Here is a 19,097-nt window from a genome sequence, read left to right on the forward strand (position 1 = left end):
CCGCCAGGTCAGGTAGACGCCCATTCGGCCATAGAGGAGTTTCTTGGGTCAGGGTATTCCACCACCCCATTCGCCTCAGCGACTGCCTCCAGATTTGAAATACTACCTGCGTGACTGGTGGCAGCGCACCCCGCAACAACGCTTAATAGAGAATAGTGTGTAATGTGTGGGGCCCCATAAGGCGACACTCCAACGCATAAGCCGGGTCCCCCCTGTTACCATACCACCACTCATTGACGACCAATAAATGCGAGGCCTGGTAATACGAGAGGATATCCGAGGTCGCAAGTCATCCGCAGTAAGTGGAAAGAAAGCATGTGCGCAGCGCTATGCATACTGCACCCCCTCTCCCACAGAAACTGCCCCAGCACTGAATTCACCAGCCGGAACCATCTAGATGCGATCGGGTATGTGTGATTCTGTAGCTGGCAGAGCAAGCGAGGTGCTGCTACCATCTTAAAAATTGCTGATCTGCCATATATTGTCAAGGGCATACGCGACCAGGTTTTTATATCCGCACAAACACGCACCCAAATCGGTACCAGGTTTCGCTCCCAAGAAATGGCCGGCACATCCGAGAGGAATACCCCCAGATACTTTAGGCCCCCCACTGCCACCTGAAACGCGGATGCCCATGTGCCCACTCTCACCCGGTCTCCCAGAACCCACAGTGTGGATTTACGAGGGTTCATATATAACCCAGACGATTCCCCGAATATTTGCATGATCTGCAGAATCCGAGGCTCCGATCTATCCAATGCCGTAAGGAAAAGAAGGACATCATCTGCATATAGTGCGATCCTGTCAGACAAACCCGGGGCCCACTCAAAGCCTCTAAGCTATGCTTCAATGCACACCCAGGCTGCCAACGGCTCCATGGCCAGGTCAAATAAATACGGCGACAGGGGGCACCCATACCTGGTGACTCGTCTGATCGAGAAGCTGGATGAAACCACTCCTGCCAGCCGTATCGACACCGTCAAGTCGGTATATAGCAGCATCAAGTATGACAGAAAACGTGGGCCAAAATTGAGTCTGTGTAGTAGGGCGAACAAGTAGACCCAACTTAGACAGTCGAATGCCCTGTCCATATCCGCTAGTAGGAGTGCAGCTGGCTCCCCAGTTTGTCGAATAGCCGGCCTTGCCACATGCGCCCGCCTTATGTTATGTCTTGTCGCCCTCTGAGGCATAAACCCGGCCTGGTCCAAAATGTGAGGTAGGAGGCGATTAGTCAATGCTTTGGCCAAATCTTTGGCCTCCACATTCAGGAGAGAAATGGGGCGGTAGGAGGCGTACTGCTCCGGGGGCTGGCCAGGCTTATGAAACACCACCACCTCCGCATGCCTCCAGTCTGGGGGGAGCCGGCCCACCTCCCTGGCTTCTTCCAGTGCTGCCTGATAATAAGGGGCCAGCCGTAAGTTGTACCGTCTAAAGAACTCTCTAGGGTAACCGTTGGATCCAGGCGACTTCCCAGAGTTGAGCTCTCCCAGGGCCGTGCCCAGTTCCTCATCCGTCAGGGGGAGGTCCAGCTATTGACGTGTCTCAACCGACACGGCTTTGGGCGGGAGGTCCGCTATGAATTTGTCAACTGTAGCCTTCGGTAAGCACTCCGGAGGGGCATAAAGATCCACATATTAGGTGGCAAAGCTCTCCACTATGGCCATAGGGTCCGTTATCAGCACCCTCACCTCATCCAGCACCCCCGGAAGGGCCTGGGGGTGAGAAGTGCCCTGGCAGAGCCGATGAAGCATCTTGCTGGACTTGTCCCCACACTGACTTATCCTACTACGCGTCTCCAGCCAAACCTGTCAGGCCTCATCCATCAGGAGAGCGGCGTAGGATTGCTGCGCCAGGGCCAGGAGCAGTTGTCGCACAGCCTGCCCCTCACCTGCCTCCCGGCTCTGAAGCTCGACCACCTCCACTTCCTCCTCAGCCCGTACGAATTCGTCCATGCGCTTTTTGCGGACCGCTACAGACCAGGCTATGTCTACCCCCGTAGAGTAGGATTCAATGCCTCCCACAAGGTCACTGCAAAAACAACAATGATGGACAGAATGTGGATCAATGTCACACATTCACCCCAGTCAAAAGATCTGGACCCAAATCCATTGTTTTTCCACTCCACACCACCCTGGGTTAGACAATGGCGATATGCAAATCAGCGCTGACCCTGTGCCCCATGGGAACAGTCCAGTCCGAACTACAAAAGCCATGTCCTTCCCAGAACGGAAACAAGCATCCGAGGACCGGCCCGGTTTCGAGGTAACACCTCTCATCAGCCCGGCTAGCTTGCTTCCAGTGGTGTGGAGTGCCTGGGACTCACGTCTGAGCATCCCCAGTACACTTAGAGCGGTTACTGCAAAAACAACAATGATGGACAGAATGTGGATCAATGTCACACATTCACCCCAGTCAAAGGATCTGGACCCAAATCCATTGTTTTTCCACTCCACACCACCCTGGGTTAGACAATGGCGATATGCAAATCAGCGCTGACCCTGTGCCCCATGGGAACAGTCCAGTCCGAACTACAAAAGCCATGTCCTTCCCAGAACGGAAACAAGCATCCGAGGACCGGCCCGGTTTCGAGGTAACACCTCTCATCAGCCCGGCTAGCTTGCTTCCAGTGGTGTGGAGTGCCTGGGACTCACGTCTGAGCATCCCCAGTACACTTAGAGCGGTTACTGCAAAAACAACAATGATGGACAGAATGTGGATCAATGTCACACATTCACCCCAGTCAAAAGATCTGGACCCAAATCCATTGTTTTTCCACTCCACACCACCCTGGGTTAGACAATGGCGATATGCAAATCAGCGCTGACCCTGTGCCCCATGGGAACAGTCCAGTCCGAACTACAAAAGCCATGTCCTTCCCAGAACGGAAACAAGCATCCGAGGACCGGCCCGGTTTCGAGGTAACACCTCTCATCAGCCCGGCTAGCTTGCTTCCAGTGGTGTGGAGTGCCTGGGACTCACGTCTGAGCATCCCCAGTACACTTAGAGCGGTTACTGCAAAAACAACAATGATGGACAGAATGTGGATCAATGTCACACATTCACCCCAGTCAAAAGATCTGGACCCAAATCCATTGTTTTTCCACTCCACACCACCCTGGGTTAGACAATGGCGATATGCAAATCAGCGCTGACCCTGTGCCCCATGGGAACAGTCCAGTCCGAACTACAAAAGCCATGTCCTTCCCAGAACGGAAACAAGCATCCGAGGACCGGCCCGGTTTCGAGGTAACACCTCTCATCAGCCCGGCTAGCTTGCTTCCAGTGGTGTGGAGTGCCTGGGACTCACGTCTGAGCATCCCCAGTACACTTAGAGCGGTTACTGCAAAAACAACAATGATGGACAGAATGTGGATCAATGTCACACATTCACCCCAGTCAAAAGATCTGGACCCAAATCCATTGTTTTTCCACTCCACACCACCCTGGGTTAGACAATGGCGATATGCAAATCAGCGCTGACCCTGTGCCCCATGGGAACAGTCCAGTCCGAACTACAAAAGCCATGTCCTTCCCAGAACGGAAACAAGCATCCGAGGACCGGCCCGGTTTCGAGGTAACACCTCTCATCAGCCCGGCTAGCTTGCTTCCAGTGGTGTGGAGTGCCTGGGACTCACGTCTGAGCATCCCCAGTACACTTAGAGCGGTTACTGCAAAAACAACAATGATGGACAGAATGTGGATCAATGTCACACATTCACCCCAGTCAAAAGATCTGGACCCAAATCCATTGTTTTTCCACTCCACACCACCCTGGGTTAGACAATGGCGATATGCAAATCAGCGCTGACCCTGTGCCCCATGGGAACAGTCCAGTCCGAACTACAAAAGCCAAGGTCACGGCACTGGAAACACACCCCTCATTGATGGCAAGATAATGAACGATTGCCTCCCTCATATGTTTCCCGTACTCATCATTCTGCAGGTTCCACACCGAGAGGCGCCAGCGGAAGGGTTGCCGCCCCCTGCCCATCTGCAGCTCAACGGACAGTGGGGAGTGATCCGAGAGCCCACGGTGGAGAATCTCAGCTGACACCACCCTGGCAGCCGTCACTCAGGCAACAAATATGTAGTCGATTCTAGAGAAGGACTTATGAACCGCCAAAAGGTATGTAAACTCCTGCCTGTCCCCATGTATGCGCCACCATGTGTCTACCCAGTCAAGGCTTGCCACCAAAGAATGCAGTTGCATGGGCTGACAGCAACCCAGACCACCGCCAACCCTGCTCCTGTCTTTGCCCACATCCATAACCTCATTCCAGTCTCCGCCCACCACAGAGACCACATCGGGCATGGCAGCCCATAAAGTACGCAAGCACTCTACCAAAGACCACTGTAAGGGGGGGGCATGCACACAACCCAACACCAGGGGGTCCTCCCCAATCGTGCCCCGGATAAATAAGTAGCACCCCTGCGTATCAACCCATTGCTGTACATGTACATATGAGACCCTGCGGTGCACTAGGATCGCAACTCCCCTCGAGCCCCTCGTGAATCCAGCATGGAAAACCTGCTGAAACCTGTAACGCTGTAGTCACAGGACTTTGGAACCCATCAGGTGAGTTTACTGCAGTAAAAGGATATTGGCTCTGGCCCTTTTTTCCTGACAAAGTATAGCCACTCGTTTAATTTTGTCTAGGGCCCTGCGCACGTTCCAGCTGACAATGCGAAGGGTACCCGGGGACACCGGACCCCCTACAGACCGACCAGCCATAAAGCAACGGGCATTGCCATAGAGCGGATGGAGGGCCCCGGTGGTGTGTGTGTGTAACGTGGTTGGCCCAGCGTAAAGGTGCAACTCGCACCCCAAAACAACCCCCCCAACAGCAAACCCCCACCCCATACCTCAAAAACACTGAAGAATCTGTCGCAAGAGGATTGGCATCTAGTCCCCAATGGGGGGACGAGGGCCGCCCCCGCCAATGGACCCCCAACTTACAGCCCATATCCTCCGGGCCTAACCCACACAGGTACCATATAGGTGGGGAGACAGCCCACATGTAGACTCCCTCCATCCATATAAGTCAAGCTTTCACAAAGTCCATTAGAAGAACACCTCAGCACCACCTTGAAGACAGAAGTTAAGGATCCAGTGTCTGTTGCCTAGGAGCAGGGCCCCCCCGAGCGGAGGCTCCGCAAGACATGGAGCACCACCCGGATCGAGATCGTCTGTCCCCCCTCCGGAGCTGGCCTCGGGGACCCTTTGACGGCACCTCACTCAATGATGAGTCCGACTCCCGCCCAGGCGGCTTGTGCACTCGCACTCATACAGTTTCATCTGTCCATTTGAATATCAACTCCGGAGTATCAAAGAAGTGGGTGCGGGATTGGTACACCACCCGCAGGCGAGCCGGGAATAAGAGGGCATAGAGGAGCTTGAGGTCTCTCAGTCGGGCTTTCGCTGCCATGAATGATTGGCGCTGCTGCTGCACTAGATGCGTATAGTCCGGAAATATCAGGATGCGTTGATTGTCATAGAGCTGAGGTTCTTTGGCCCGGGCCTGCTTCAGTATGGCATCACGGTCAAGATAATTCAAGAGTTTTGCAATCACCAGCCTTGGACAGGCCCCCACAGGGGGTTTTCTGAATCAGCGTTCTATGGGCCCGCTCCACAACGAAACACCGGGACATGGCTTCAGGAGGGAGCCAGCTTTCCAGCAATTGTGTAAGGAAGCGTTCTATGTTGCCATTTTCGCAGCCCTCCGGAAACCCAACAAATCGCAGGTTGTTCCGCCGGGCCCGCCCCTCAGCATCCTCAACTCGGAGCGCCAGGCCCTTCTGGATGTTCTCCATGTTTGTCACCTTCTGCTTCAAGACCGTGACATTATCTTCCACACCTGAAATGCGGGTCCCCGCCTCAGTGACGCGGGACACTGCATTCTGTAGATCTTGTCGCAGCAACATAACGTCTGAGCCCACCGCTCCAATCTTGGCATCAAGCATGTCCCTGGATTGGGTAATTGCCACCATCAGGGAGGCATTATCCGAAATGGCCTCCTGCTGGCCCCCGTAGCACCAGCCTCCGCTCCTGGACCGGTGGATTTGTCGATAGGCCCATGTTTTGTGGAGCCATCGCCGCCCTTGTCCCTCGTCCTATCCAACTTCAGCGGACACCCCGCAGGTTCGGACCAAGCCGAAGCGGGAACTCCCTCAGTGTATATACGCAGCATGCCGGTCAGAGACCTGATCCGTCCCCCGTGGGGAAGCGCCCCCAATCCAGGGCCCGCAATATACCGATGGAGGCCTCGTCAGGCGGGGGCCCCCCCTTTGTAGAATGTGTGAGGGCAAGTCGACTGCTACCACGATCTAACTGTTGGGTAATGTGTGGGGCTCCCCTCCCCTCCGCTGCTCCAGTACACCCAAGCTGCGTGGCCCAGCCATAAACGCCATCCTCAGGGCCCCTCACGGCCCAACCGACCGCCGACGTCAGCCCTCCTGGAGTAGAGAGACGGATATGGAGTTGTTCACCCTCTCCCCCCCGCAGCCCGAAATTCCCGCCGATCTCACGCCGTGCCTGTAGGGTTGAGAAGGGGCCCTGGGGTGAAGGAAAGAGAGACCCCTACTTTCGTAGGCCGGCCAGTGTCCACTCCGCAGACCTGCCCGCACACAGGGCGCCGGCTGCTGACCAAAGTCTCAATGACCCCAGTAGGAGGACGTGAAACACCCCCCCCCTCGGCAGCCTCGTCTTCACCGGCCATGAGTGCGCCGCGAGGCGTCCGACAATCACGTAGGCCTCTATCGTCTTCACACAGTGTCCGCAGGGCGTCTCAGGCCGATCTCTGTGGTTGCAGGCAGGCCAAGACTCCGCCAGCCGGCGCTGGTATCTATCCCGGAGAGGGAATAATTGAGTTATGGCCGCAGAGGATGTGAGAAGGCCAAACACCAGACCCCTTGGGATCCCCCCACATGGCCCGATCGTGCCGCCAATCCCCGGGTGTAATCTCGAACCAGGGGGGGGGGCACCGCTGGAGGGCCCACCAGGGCGCTGATGCCTGCAACTGCTCTGCGGCTGCTGATCTCACTTGTGGTGGGCGCTCCTGCACCTAGGGCACCCCGCGGCAAGCCGCTGCTCCTGCCCCGATGCTTCATTCCTCACCAGCTCCGCCCGGGGGACCGTCGTGTCTCCTCTTCGCGGCTCTTCACCAGAGGTGCCGTCGAGCCCCGGGGGGTCCGATCCGCCCCTCAATCTCCACCTCTGTCACTGGCCACCCAGGGGGCACAAAGGGCAGCGCACAGCACCCGCAGGCTCAGACAAGCGTCCCACCCGGTGCTCCTCACTCCCCGGGCACGCCAAACTCCACGCCCCTACTCCTCTGCTCATCCCCAGGCCGCTCCTTGTGGGGACCCAAGCTCCGGCTCCCAGCTGCTCCGGCCATAGCAATTTTGCGTCGGACCACTACGATAGGCGATCAGTGCCTAAATGCCACCTCCAAGACTTCTATGGGGTCAGAGGGAGTCAGGATAAATGAAAGATAGTTTTTGGGCTGGACGGAGCTGGCCAGCACACGTCCGGCATGATGGCCTGCTAAGCAACGCCGCCCAAAGCTCTGTTTTTAATATAAAATCAGGGCCTTCAATGGTCGTATCACTGAAAATACAAGATTTGAAAAAAATGTTGTCCACGGTTGCTCGTGGAAGACAATTTCTATGGACTGGAAGCTAGAGAATGCTAAAGTGATTCTGGTATTTTACTGGCCTCTGCTTGTCGTTTTCTATCAAAAAAGTTAAATAGAGGCAGTTGCCAGAAAAAGAAAAAGAATATAAAGTCTCTGAGCAGAAAGCAATTCTGTTTTTTACCTGACCTCTGCTGGCCGTCTTTTATCATGAAAGTTAAATAGAGGCAGTTGAACAGAAAAAAAAAGTCGGAAGCAGACATGTCCTAGTGCTGATCTCCAGAGCTCACATAGTACATACACATATAAGTATATAATAGGTCTCGACCTAAAAAGAGATGGTAACGTAATGTTAAAAATAGCTTACAAAGATTTTTTTCCTTTAGTAGTAGATGTGACTAAGTCCTTAGCAATGTGTGACCTCTGAATTTCTGGGAATAACTCACAGCTGTTCATGGAAAACCACCGCATTTCAAGGAAATCACTAGATTTCTGATGGTAGATCCTCGGTCAAAACTCTTCACCCGGTGTACCACCTGCCAAAGGGCTGATGTGTGAGGAGTAGTGCTATGAAAATGCAAAGAATAACACATTTTATGCCAGTGCAGGAATTACTTGAGGTCTGAGCTCCATTATACCCAGAATGCCTATAACATATACAAAGAATTACCAGCATTGTGCCAGTGCGAACATTAAACCAAGACTGAGCTACAGTTTTCTAATATGGCAAGAATTATTGTCATTATTTAAACTGATACAGTATGTAGAAATGGGTATAAGCAGGTCAAGAATGACCATCATGTGTAAGAATTGCCAGCATTATGTATGTTCTGATATTCCCCATTATCCAATGGTCCTAAGTGCATATTTAGGTGTGTGCCATCACTCATGAGTCCTAACTGCATGTATAGATTTGCCCTATTTCTCAATAGAGCCTGAGAGCCAGACATAGCAGGCTCTACCGGCCATTTAAGGCCTGCTCCAGCGTGCCTTTAGCAAGGGAGCTGGCCTATAATGGCCAGTAGAGCCCACTACAGAGGGCTCTAAGGCTATTAGAACATTTTGCCTCTAGAGGGCAGAATTTTCTAATTTGTAAAACAAAGGCCTCACGAAGTACCAAGGGGTTGAAGTCCCCTCGGGCTTCTTCAGGCCTTTGTTAACAGCAACAGCCGTGAACAAACATTGGAATGTTGATGCTTCGGGCTTCTACCAGCTATTAGAAGCGCAGCACTCCATTTCTTCAATTTAGCGCCCAACATTCCAATGTTCTAATAATCCTTATTGCATATTTAAATTTGCCCTGTCACTTAACAAGTTGGTCAGATGTGCACAATCACTTGTTTGTCCTGATTTCTTTTTCAAATTTGTATCATTACTTAGAAGACATGGTTGCATAGGCACATTTGCACTATCACTCATTAATAATAACATTTGTTTACCTTTGCCACAAAAGTCAGGGATAATTAGCGCATGTTGAGATTTTCACAATCACTCATTATTTCTCAGTATATAGCCATTTTGCAGCACTCGGGCGTCTGGGATATGAAAACATTTATACAAATACTCAGGGGCATATTTATGAAGCTCCACCTTCCTTGCGCTGTGTGAAAGGGAAGGAATGCGCCGTATTTTAACACAATATTTCACATTGCAGTCTTTTTCTTGTGCTGGCGCCCTTTTGGTTGCCTAGCACCTAAGCACGCACACTTGCACCATGGTGCAAGGGTGCCTCATTGCAGACATGATTTTTTTTGTGCACTAAGTTACACCTTCCTGCACAAAAACAATCCTCTGAGGTTTTTTCATTTTTCTTTGTGTGCTGCAAAATGCAACACACGTAGAAAGAGGAAAAGGGAGGTGAAATAAAGATATTTCTCCTTCTTATGCCTTTCCTGAGCGGTGTGTATCATTTTGACGCTAGCCCAGGTTTACCTGTGTTGGTACATTTGCCTATGTGTCAAAATTCAAGGGTGGATACATGGGAACATTCATGTGTCACCCATGGAATGCTTTCCGGGGCACACTAACTTAACACCAAGATTTGCGCTGCATTGCGTTACTCTGGATTTATCAAGCCATGTAGGGCCATTCAAAGTGAACTTGTGTGACTTGATTAATCCAGTTTAGGTTGCATCGCCCTTGCTCCCCCTTGCATGGCGCAACAGAGACCCAAAACTTTCATAAAGATGCCCATCAATGCATTCATTTTTACCAACAATCCCCACCCCCCAAAAAAAGTCACACATATTCTATGATCAGCAGTAGTTAAAAACCAGGGGGGTGAGGTAGCGGCAAGCCTTATCCAGTGCTTTATTCAAAAAGTAATTATTAGCCACAATAATTGATGGCCTAACAGTGAGAACCCATCAACTAACAGATTTGGAACCAGAGATAGTGGAAAGTATTCCTTCCTAATGGATAATTTAATCTCTCTCTAACTGCAAATTTTTACTTGGATTCATGTGATGCTGTCTCCAGTTCAGTGAACTATCAAAGCAGTAAATAAGGGATGGAATCTGATGAATACGTGCCTATTGCAACACTTACATGTCTGAAGTTTTATATACCACACAGCAAAATTGAGATTTTGATTAACTTAATACTTTTTGCAATTATATCCCCGTTTCTCTGGCATGTAAGATCACACCCAGGCCTTTACTTAATCAGTGCAAAATCATAGAAACAAAAAACATGGGATTCAGTGAGCAGTAAATTTAAGCAAAATAAAGATTAAATCAGGTTTAGTAGTTGGTTTTTACATCTAGCTTTGAAGATTTGTAGAAAGGGTGAAAGTCTAATGTCAGTAGGAAGTGCCTTCAATATTCTGGGGCATTCCATGAAAATGTCAGTTTGAGAGTGAAGATTGTTTTTTGAGAATTAGTGTATTTATGCTTCTGAGGCTTTCATTATATAAAATTGTCAGATGTTCATGCAGAGAGACTGGGGAGGGCAGGAATTCTTGATTTCAATCAGTGTCACTACACTGAAGTCCACCAACTATAATTACTGTTCCAAGAATTGGTAGTAAACACACACCCCTCAGAATGCCATGTCTAGCCATTTGTGTTTTTCCACAATTCTGGGGACAAATCCTCTTGCATTTTCCACTTGCTCAAATTAACCAGAAGATGTCTGTGGTTCGGGATCAAGGCACGGTTTGGTTATCTCAGAGGGAGTGTTGCATTCTACCCCCATGGTGCTGCAGGAGTCTGACAGAGGCTTCACTCTGCTCCTTTCTCTACCCCAGGTCTTAAAGCGGCTGCCCTTGATGAAACTGGACCTAGTGACTATTAACATTATCAAGGCTGGAGACATTTGGCTACTTGGAGAAATATTCCCACGCCTCTAGATTTTGCTCTTCATGTATGACACCACCACTTGTTATTAGTGTCATAGAGTCCTATTAGTTTCAAGAAAGCTCCACATTTTATGCGCGAGTTAAGAGGACAATTATTGTGCAACAGCTTATAGGTGAAACTAGGACACTAAGTATAAGGATACTGAACAAGGAGGAAGTGTGTGCCTCTGGGAAGTGTATAACCAAAATATATTTGAATTAACAAATGCTCTTTCACTATACTAGTGTGCCGTGCACTCTTAAGCATTTCTAAGAGACTGCACAAAGAACAATTTCACACATTTAGGGCCAGATGTACGACCCTATTTTGCATGTGCAAACGGGTTTGTGACCCGTTTGCATATGCAAAATCTAATAGGGCCATGTACAATCCCTATTTAGCGAGTTGCAATTGTTTTGCGACTCGCTAAATAGGAATTGGGAGTCGCTATTAGGAAGGGGCATTCTAAGGGCGTCCCTTCCTAATAGCAAGTCAGAGGCCTATGTAAGAAAGTTTTGCAACCGCAATTGCGGTCGCAAACCACTCGCCATTTACCGCCCTCTTCAAGAGGGTGGTAAAGCACTCGCAAATCCCCTTTGTGAATGCATAATAATTTTTGGGGCAGGCAATGGTCTCAGGGACCACTACCTGCCCTTGAAAAATGAAACGGAAACATTTCATTTTTCTTTTTCTAAATGCATCCAATTTTTCTTTAAGGAAAACGGGCTGCATTTAAAAAAAATGCTTTATTTAAAATCAGTCCCAGACATGGAGGTCCACTGAGCCCAACAGGCCACCATACCTAGAAGGGCCAGCCATTCCTAATGGGGTCGCAAATTGCGAGTACCCCATTTATTTTTATGAGGCATTCAATTTGAGACCTGTAGTAAATGAGTTTCCAACGAAGTTGAAAGTAGAAATCAAGTATTCTTTATTTGTAGTTAGAGAGTAGGACAAGAGCAAACACAGCACTGCAGCAGGCAACAGTCAACTGCCACAGAGTGGAACACATAGCATAGACCAGCATAGAACACAGAATACAGAGGAGGAGTATTCCAAAAAGACTAGAAAGGAAACTTAGCAAACAACAGGAGTACTACACATCTTCTCCCTATCTTTTTTTTTTTAAGACACATCAAGAGAAAAAAAAATATGCAAAAAAAAAACCAACACTAATGAATGAAATCCTGTAGATAAGTAGGTGGTCGGCGGGACCTTACAGGACGACTAAGTAATAAACTATTCTGTGAAGAAGGATTACCATCAATGTTACTTTGGACAGAGACATCAGGAACAAGAGCATCACCCCCCCCCCCTGAACTTGAAATATCATTGTGAGGAGACAACTCCACAGAAGTGTTGGGGGTGAGTAAATAGCCACTGGTGGAGGAAGGTAACAGGCACTGAGATGTTTGCGGCACAACATTCAAAGGAGAGGAAGAAAGTGCATTGTCAACAGGGACAGATTTGACTCTTTCGTACAGAGCAACCCTTCTAAAGTTCCAACATTCTCCGTTGTTAAGGATAACGCAGTGATTAAGAACTTTTTTAACCTTAAAAGGACCCTTGAACTTTGAAAGGCCCTTTTGCACCCTACCACTTTTGACCTTGACAAGATCACCTACTAGGAAAGAACAGGGTGACGAGATAAACCAACATTCTGCAAACAATACCACCACCATCAGAAGCCATTTGAATTATGCCCTTGACAACTTTATTTGCCCTTTCACATACCGCATTACCTTGGGGATTGTATAGGGAAGTACGGTGATGAGAAATGCCACATTCTTTTAGGAAAGTTTGCATATGCTTAGAGACGAGTTGAGTACCATTGTCAGTTATGATGACAGACGGTAACCCCTCGTCCTTAAATTAGTTACCCAAAAATCTTATGGTGCTCTCAGTAGTGATGTCGTTGGTAAAGTTCACGACCAACCATTTTGAGAAGACATCCACAACAACCATGGCAAACCTATCTTTCTCATTGAGTTCGCCCATAGGACCAATGAAGTCAAGGCAGATGGTATACCACGGTAAACCAGGACAGTGTATGTGTGCATCGGATTGAGACTTAGGAACGACCTTCAGTCGTTTTTCACCCTCCTTGCATATGGCACAACGTTCAACCCAGTCTACAACCTGCGAATCGATACCAGGCCACCAAAAATGACACCTCAAACGGCGTTGAGTTAGTGTCTGTCCCAAGTGACCCTCGTGTGCCAAGGCTAACAACTTAATCCTGAGCCCAAAAGGAGGTATGAACTGTTCTCCTTTAAGCAAGATGTCATTTCTGGCGAAGGAAATTTCATCCAAAATTTTAAGAAAGGGCCTAACTGAGACAGATAGGGTACTCTCACGTCTAGAACCTGATTTGATAAGTTTGATAACCTCTTGAAGAGTGTGGTCAGAAGTCATTTCCTTTTTCCACTCATCACTGGAGAAAACACCTTCTCCCACAAAAACAGCATCTTCAACAGAGGCCACAGCCATGTCGTCAACATCCGAAAGAGTTTCTGAGTCATGTAAGTTACGCCAATCCAGAGATAATCTAGAGAGGCAGTCTGCTTGGACATTTTTCCACCCCTGAATGTATTCCACAACAAACTGAAACTCTTGAAGCTTAGCAGCCAATCTCATGAGCCTGGATGAACCTTTACCAGCTCCACCTGGGGAGAGGACTTTAATGAGGGGTTTATGGTCAGATCTGATGATGAACTTCATGCCCCAAAGATACGCCCTAAAATACTCTACTGCCCAGGAAGCAGCGAGAGCTTCCCTCTCAATGACCGTATAGTTTTTTTCTGAGTCAGTGAGGGTCCTGGAAGCAAAGGCCACAGTAACCTCCGAGCCAGCTTTAACCTGAGACAGCATAGCACCTAACCCTGTTGCGCTAGCATCAACAGTGACAATGGATTTGTTGTGGACATCAAAATGAGACAGAAAGTTAGCACCACAAATATCCTTCTTAATATTCTCAAAGCATTTTTCCTGCTCGTCACCCCAAACAAAGCTAACACCCCTCTTGAGTAAAGACCTTATGCAGCAAGTCTTGTCAGAAAAATTCTTAACAAACTTTGAGTAATATTCGACAAGTCCCATAAAGGAACGTAGCTGGTCCTTATCGACAGGTCGAGGGGCAGAACAAATGGCTTCACACAGATCCCTCTTGGGTTTGATGCCGGAAGAGTTGATTGTGTAGCCCAGATAGTCTGGTCCACAGAGAATAAACACTTGTCTTTACGTAAAGTGAGGCCAGCCTCAGATAATGTTTTAAAAACACACCTTAAAGTAGAATTATGCTGATCTGCCGTCTGGCCATAGATCAAAATGTCTTCCTGAAAATAGACCACATCTCGTACATCCTTGAAAATGCTAGTAACCATCCGCTGGAAAACGCTAGCAGCTGAATTCAGCCCAAAAGGAAGCCTGTTGAACTGGTAAGTGCCCCAAGGAGTAATAAAAGCTGTCAAAGCCCTAGAATCTCTATGTAAATCAATCTGGTGGTAAGCACTTCTAAGGTCAAGTTTAGAAAAGAAACAAGCACCTTTGAGGGTAGTAACGAGTTCAGCGATGTTGGGCAAAGGGAAAGTATCAGCAATGACACACTGGTTGAGTGAGCGTAAGTCCACACAGAAGCGGAGTTTGCCATCTGATTTTTTTGTGACCACGATGGGAGAAACCCAAGGAGAGGCTTCCACAGTTTCAATTACTCCAGAAGACAACATGTCATCAAGAAGACGCTTCACCTCGTCTCTGATAACAATCGGTATTCTCCTAACCTTATGTTGAACAGGAACAGAATCTTGCTTCAGAATAATTTTGTGTGAATACCCTTTCAAACGCCCCAGTTTCTCACAAAAAACGTGTTCAAACTTAGACAAAATGGAAAGCAGTTCATTGTCTTCAACAACCATGACCTGTGGATCAGCACGAGGATTCACAATGATGGAGAGATCATATTGATGAACCCACCCTAGGATAGCAGGTCCGGTAGTAGACACATATACTTTCCCATGAGTGTGTCTAGAGGAGAATTTGATACAAGCATCAAAATAGCCAATAATGTCTAAAGGTTCTCCCTGATAACCACCAGGAGAAATATCCTTTGGAAGAAGAGGAATATCACTCCATAGTTCAAGAAAAATGTGATTGGGAATGATTGTGTAGCGTGAACCAGTGTCTACCATCAACTGAACATCTCTATTGTTAATAGTAAATAGTGCTTTAGGTCTGTTTCTGCGTCTCATTTCATTACTATGACATTGTTCATCCACAACCACAATTAAGATCTTATTAAGTTCATCAGAAACTTCATCAGAACTGCTTATGCATGCTACAGAGGAACGCCCTCTGCCTCTACAAACCCTAGCATAATGGCCAACTTTGCCACATTTCATACATTCTTGCTTAGCAGCAAAGCAAAATTTAGAATCAGAAGCATGACTAGGGCTACCACATCTATAACATTGTTTTTGGAAATTGGTTCTAGCAGAATTCTGGGGTTTAACACTAACAAACTTTTTGTTGATAAATTTCTTGTTCTTTACAGCTGCAACATCCCCAAAATCATCATCCCCTTGAAAAGGCATAGTTGAATCACATACAGAAACTTCACTGACATCAGTGACAAAAGCTCTCTTTTCGAGCTCTTTCATGCAGCCCTCAGATTGTTCAACGATTTTTGCCAAATCAATTGCAGTTTGTAGGCTCGGATTCTTCGCTGCCCACAAACGTTCCTGAATTTTTTTATTGTTGCACTGGACTATGAGTTGATCTCTAATCAACTCATCTGTCATGTTTCCGAACTTGCACTTAACAGACATTTCACGCAATCTGGAAACAAAGTCGTCAATAGACTCACCACTTTTTTGACTTTTGGTAAAAAACTTATACCTATACATTACTAAGTTCTCTTCCTTTGAATATCTGATTTCAAGGCGGGAAATAGCCTCTTTATATTCGTCCAAAGAAGCTTGTGCACCAGCTTGTAATACCTGGGGTAAGAATTTAAAAACTCTCTGACCTTCTTTACCTAAAGAACTGAGTAAAAGTGCCTTCTTTCTTTTTGCAGAAAAACTCTGAGCATCAAGTGCATCTAAATAATTGTGAAACATGGGAAACCAATCTTCCCATGGGATGCTAGGTTGGCCTGGAGTAGGTAAGAAACTTGGTGGTAAAACTACAGTACAATTTTGTTGCAGGATTTGTTCCGTCATGGTGAGGGAGAACAAAACTTGAGCAAATGAATGGTGAATAAAGTTTGCAAAGTGGTTGTACTGTAAAGCTGACGTGCGTGTGGTCAGAAATGTACTGGCAATGAGACACTTTGAAACAGTACCTTCGAATTTGACGTGTGTATCGTCGAAGAAACACTGGTGTTGGAACACACGCTCGAAGAGAAAATGTCACCGAACTTCAGTAATGACGAGCGTATCGTCGTTGAAGTGATCGTCGTCGAGATAACCTAAAGAAAAATAAATCAACAAACAGAACCGATGCGGTTCGTGGTTACGCTGCTGGAGGTGAATGAGTTGGCATGACAACCAAAATGGCTTCCTGACGTTATTGTCGAAAGACGTGCTGACCCGGGTCAATCTGTGGAGCGCTATTGGAAGGAGACAAGAAACGTCATAGAAGCGCTGGGATTGGACAGAGTTCAATGCGTCATGAAGGGGTCCACCAACTCTTTTTGAGGGTTCTATAACGTCATCAGTCTTTGAGAGGAAGCGATGAAGACAGAGCAAGAGAAGCAACGGACACGGAGAGGAGACGAAGAAGCAACGGGGTCGCCAACAGGTCAGAAGCGCTAGAGGAAAGCAACGTAGAAACAAGTGAGACATGTAACAAGGTCACCTTGTAAGTAGATCGATTCTGATGTAGAATGGAGGTATGATGGCCTGGTGCACTTTCTGAGACCGGTTCTTCAGGGAGGAGTTGCTTTCAGGAAAGAGTGCTTCAGTTTGTGCTGCTCTCGGGATGCAGAATTTTGCTTTAGTCTGTGTTGATCTGCATTAAAGGAAGTGAAGTAGGCCGGAAGGATATGAAAACAGGAATCACCTCGAATTCGTCCGCTCTTGTCTTTTTGTAACTCTGTTCGCGTGAGTTGAGAATCCTTGTCGCCAAAAATTGTAGTAAATGAGTTTCCAACGAAGTTGAAAGTAGAAAACAAGTATTCTTTATTTGTAGTTAGAGAGTAGGACAAGAGTGAACACAGCACTGCAGCAGGCAACAGTCAACTGCCACAGAGTGGAACACATAGCATAGACCAGCATAGAACACAGAATACAGAGGAGGAGTATTCCAAAAAGACTAGAAAGGAAACTTAGCAAACAACAGGAGTACACATCTATAACATTGTTTTTTGGAAATTGGTTCTAGCAGAATTCTGGGGTTTAACACTAACAAACTTCCTGTAAATAAGTAGGTGGTCGGCGAGACCCATTAGGAATTGCTAACAGTGTCTCAGACACTGTTGTACATGTAATATACCGACTCGCAAATTGCGACTCGCAATTGAGCGCACTTTGCGAGTCGCTAAATGACATGGCCGTACAACTGACTCTTAAAGCGAAAATAAGTTGATGTGATAAATAAAATGTGGGGGCTAAAAAAAAAAACACGGCAGAAAATATAGTTAAAAGAAGCCGTACAAATCAAAGTGCCATTTACATGCACAGCACATTTAGAGGTTGTCTGCAGCAAAATAGATAAATTGAGGGCAGTGGTGGGAAGGGGATCTGACACACTGCAGAACTGAGCATGAGGCATAACAACATTAAATGCATGTCATTTTTTACTTATTTATTAGCTTAAAGTTTTTCTATTGAGCTTTCTATCAGGAAATCTAACAGCAGTGTAGACAAAGTAAACAGAATATTGGGCACAGAGTCACCCAAGATCATACAGAAGTCAGAGGAGAAAAGGGAGTCAAGAATTAAGCTCTGTACGAAAGGAACAGGAATGTCAAGGCTCTGAAACAACCGACACTCAAGAAGCAATTTGGCATTCAGAATAACTAACACTCAAGATGGATGTGCAAGACAAACATGTAACAACATTAACAATAAAGGGAATGTACCATGTGTAAATAAAGGTCTTAAAAAAAAAAACAATAAAGGGAATGTGCGGTAAAGCACTTGGGAGAGCCACATGGTAAGACTGAAGCTCTATAAAATCCACACCCACAATTGTTGTTGCAGATACTGACTGTAAATACCCACATTTAGGATATTCATGCAAAGACAGGGTTTGTGGAGCTGATACCTATGTTGATATTATAAAGGTACCTCAAAGACAAAACTCAGGGTGAACAAGAAACACCACCTAAATGATCAGCTGTGCCGAACAGTAACATGCAAGGTGGCAACAACAAGGATGTAGAACTAAAATACAAAGCCATGATAGACAAAGGGCTAGCAAGGAGGAGTGCATAACAGGAAAGAAGAGGAAATGATGCACAAGTTATTACTTGTGTAACGATATATCTGTAAGAGACATTAGTTAGTGGTAGATTCCTTACCTTAGAATATCCCCAGGCGTCAGACTGGATCTGGAAATTTTTGCGTAGCAGTACCCTTGCGCGTCGGTAGGCGTCGTCCGCGGCTCTGCGTCCGTCGTCGTGGGCGCCGTGATGACGTCGTCGGAGTACTTAGACGCCGCCTCCGCGTGCTTACGTCAGTTCTTAGTCACAGCTTTTCCGCACCAGAAACGCAGAGCCAAGCTAAAACCCAACACTGGTGCCATTGAAACTAGGGCCCTGAAGGGGATGACCTTAACCCTAGATTTCGGTTCACAGAACGGGGAGGATGGGTGGGTCAGTAAGGAATCTATCACTAACTAATGTCTCTTACAGATAGATCGTTACACAAGTAGTAACTTGTGCATCTGAAAGAGACACGTTAGTGATAGATTCCTTACCTTAGAATAGATACCCCAGCAATACCAACCCCGGTGGTGGGTCTGCAAACCAATAATCACAACAGAAAGTCCTGGAGGACGGAACGGCCAAAGAAGCCATCCCTCCGGACTTGACTGTCCAGGCAATAGTGTCTTGCAAAAGTGTACAGCGAGGCCCACGTAGCTGCCTGGCAAATGTCCTGCAAGGGCATTCCCTGGCCCAGGGCAGTGG

This window comes from Lissotriton helveticus, chromosome 5_1 (genome assembly GCF_964261635.1).
Source record: "Lissotriton helveticus chromosome 5_1, aLisHel1.1, whole genome shotgun sequence".
Lineage (NCBI taxonomy): Eukaryota > Metazoa > Chordata > Amphibia > Caudata > Salamandridae > Lissotriton > Lissotriton helveticus.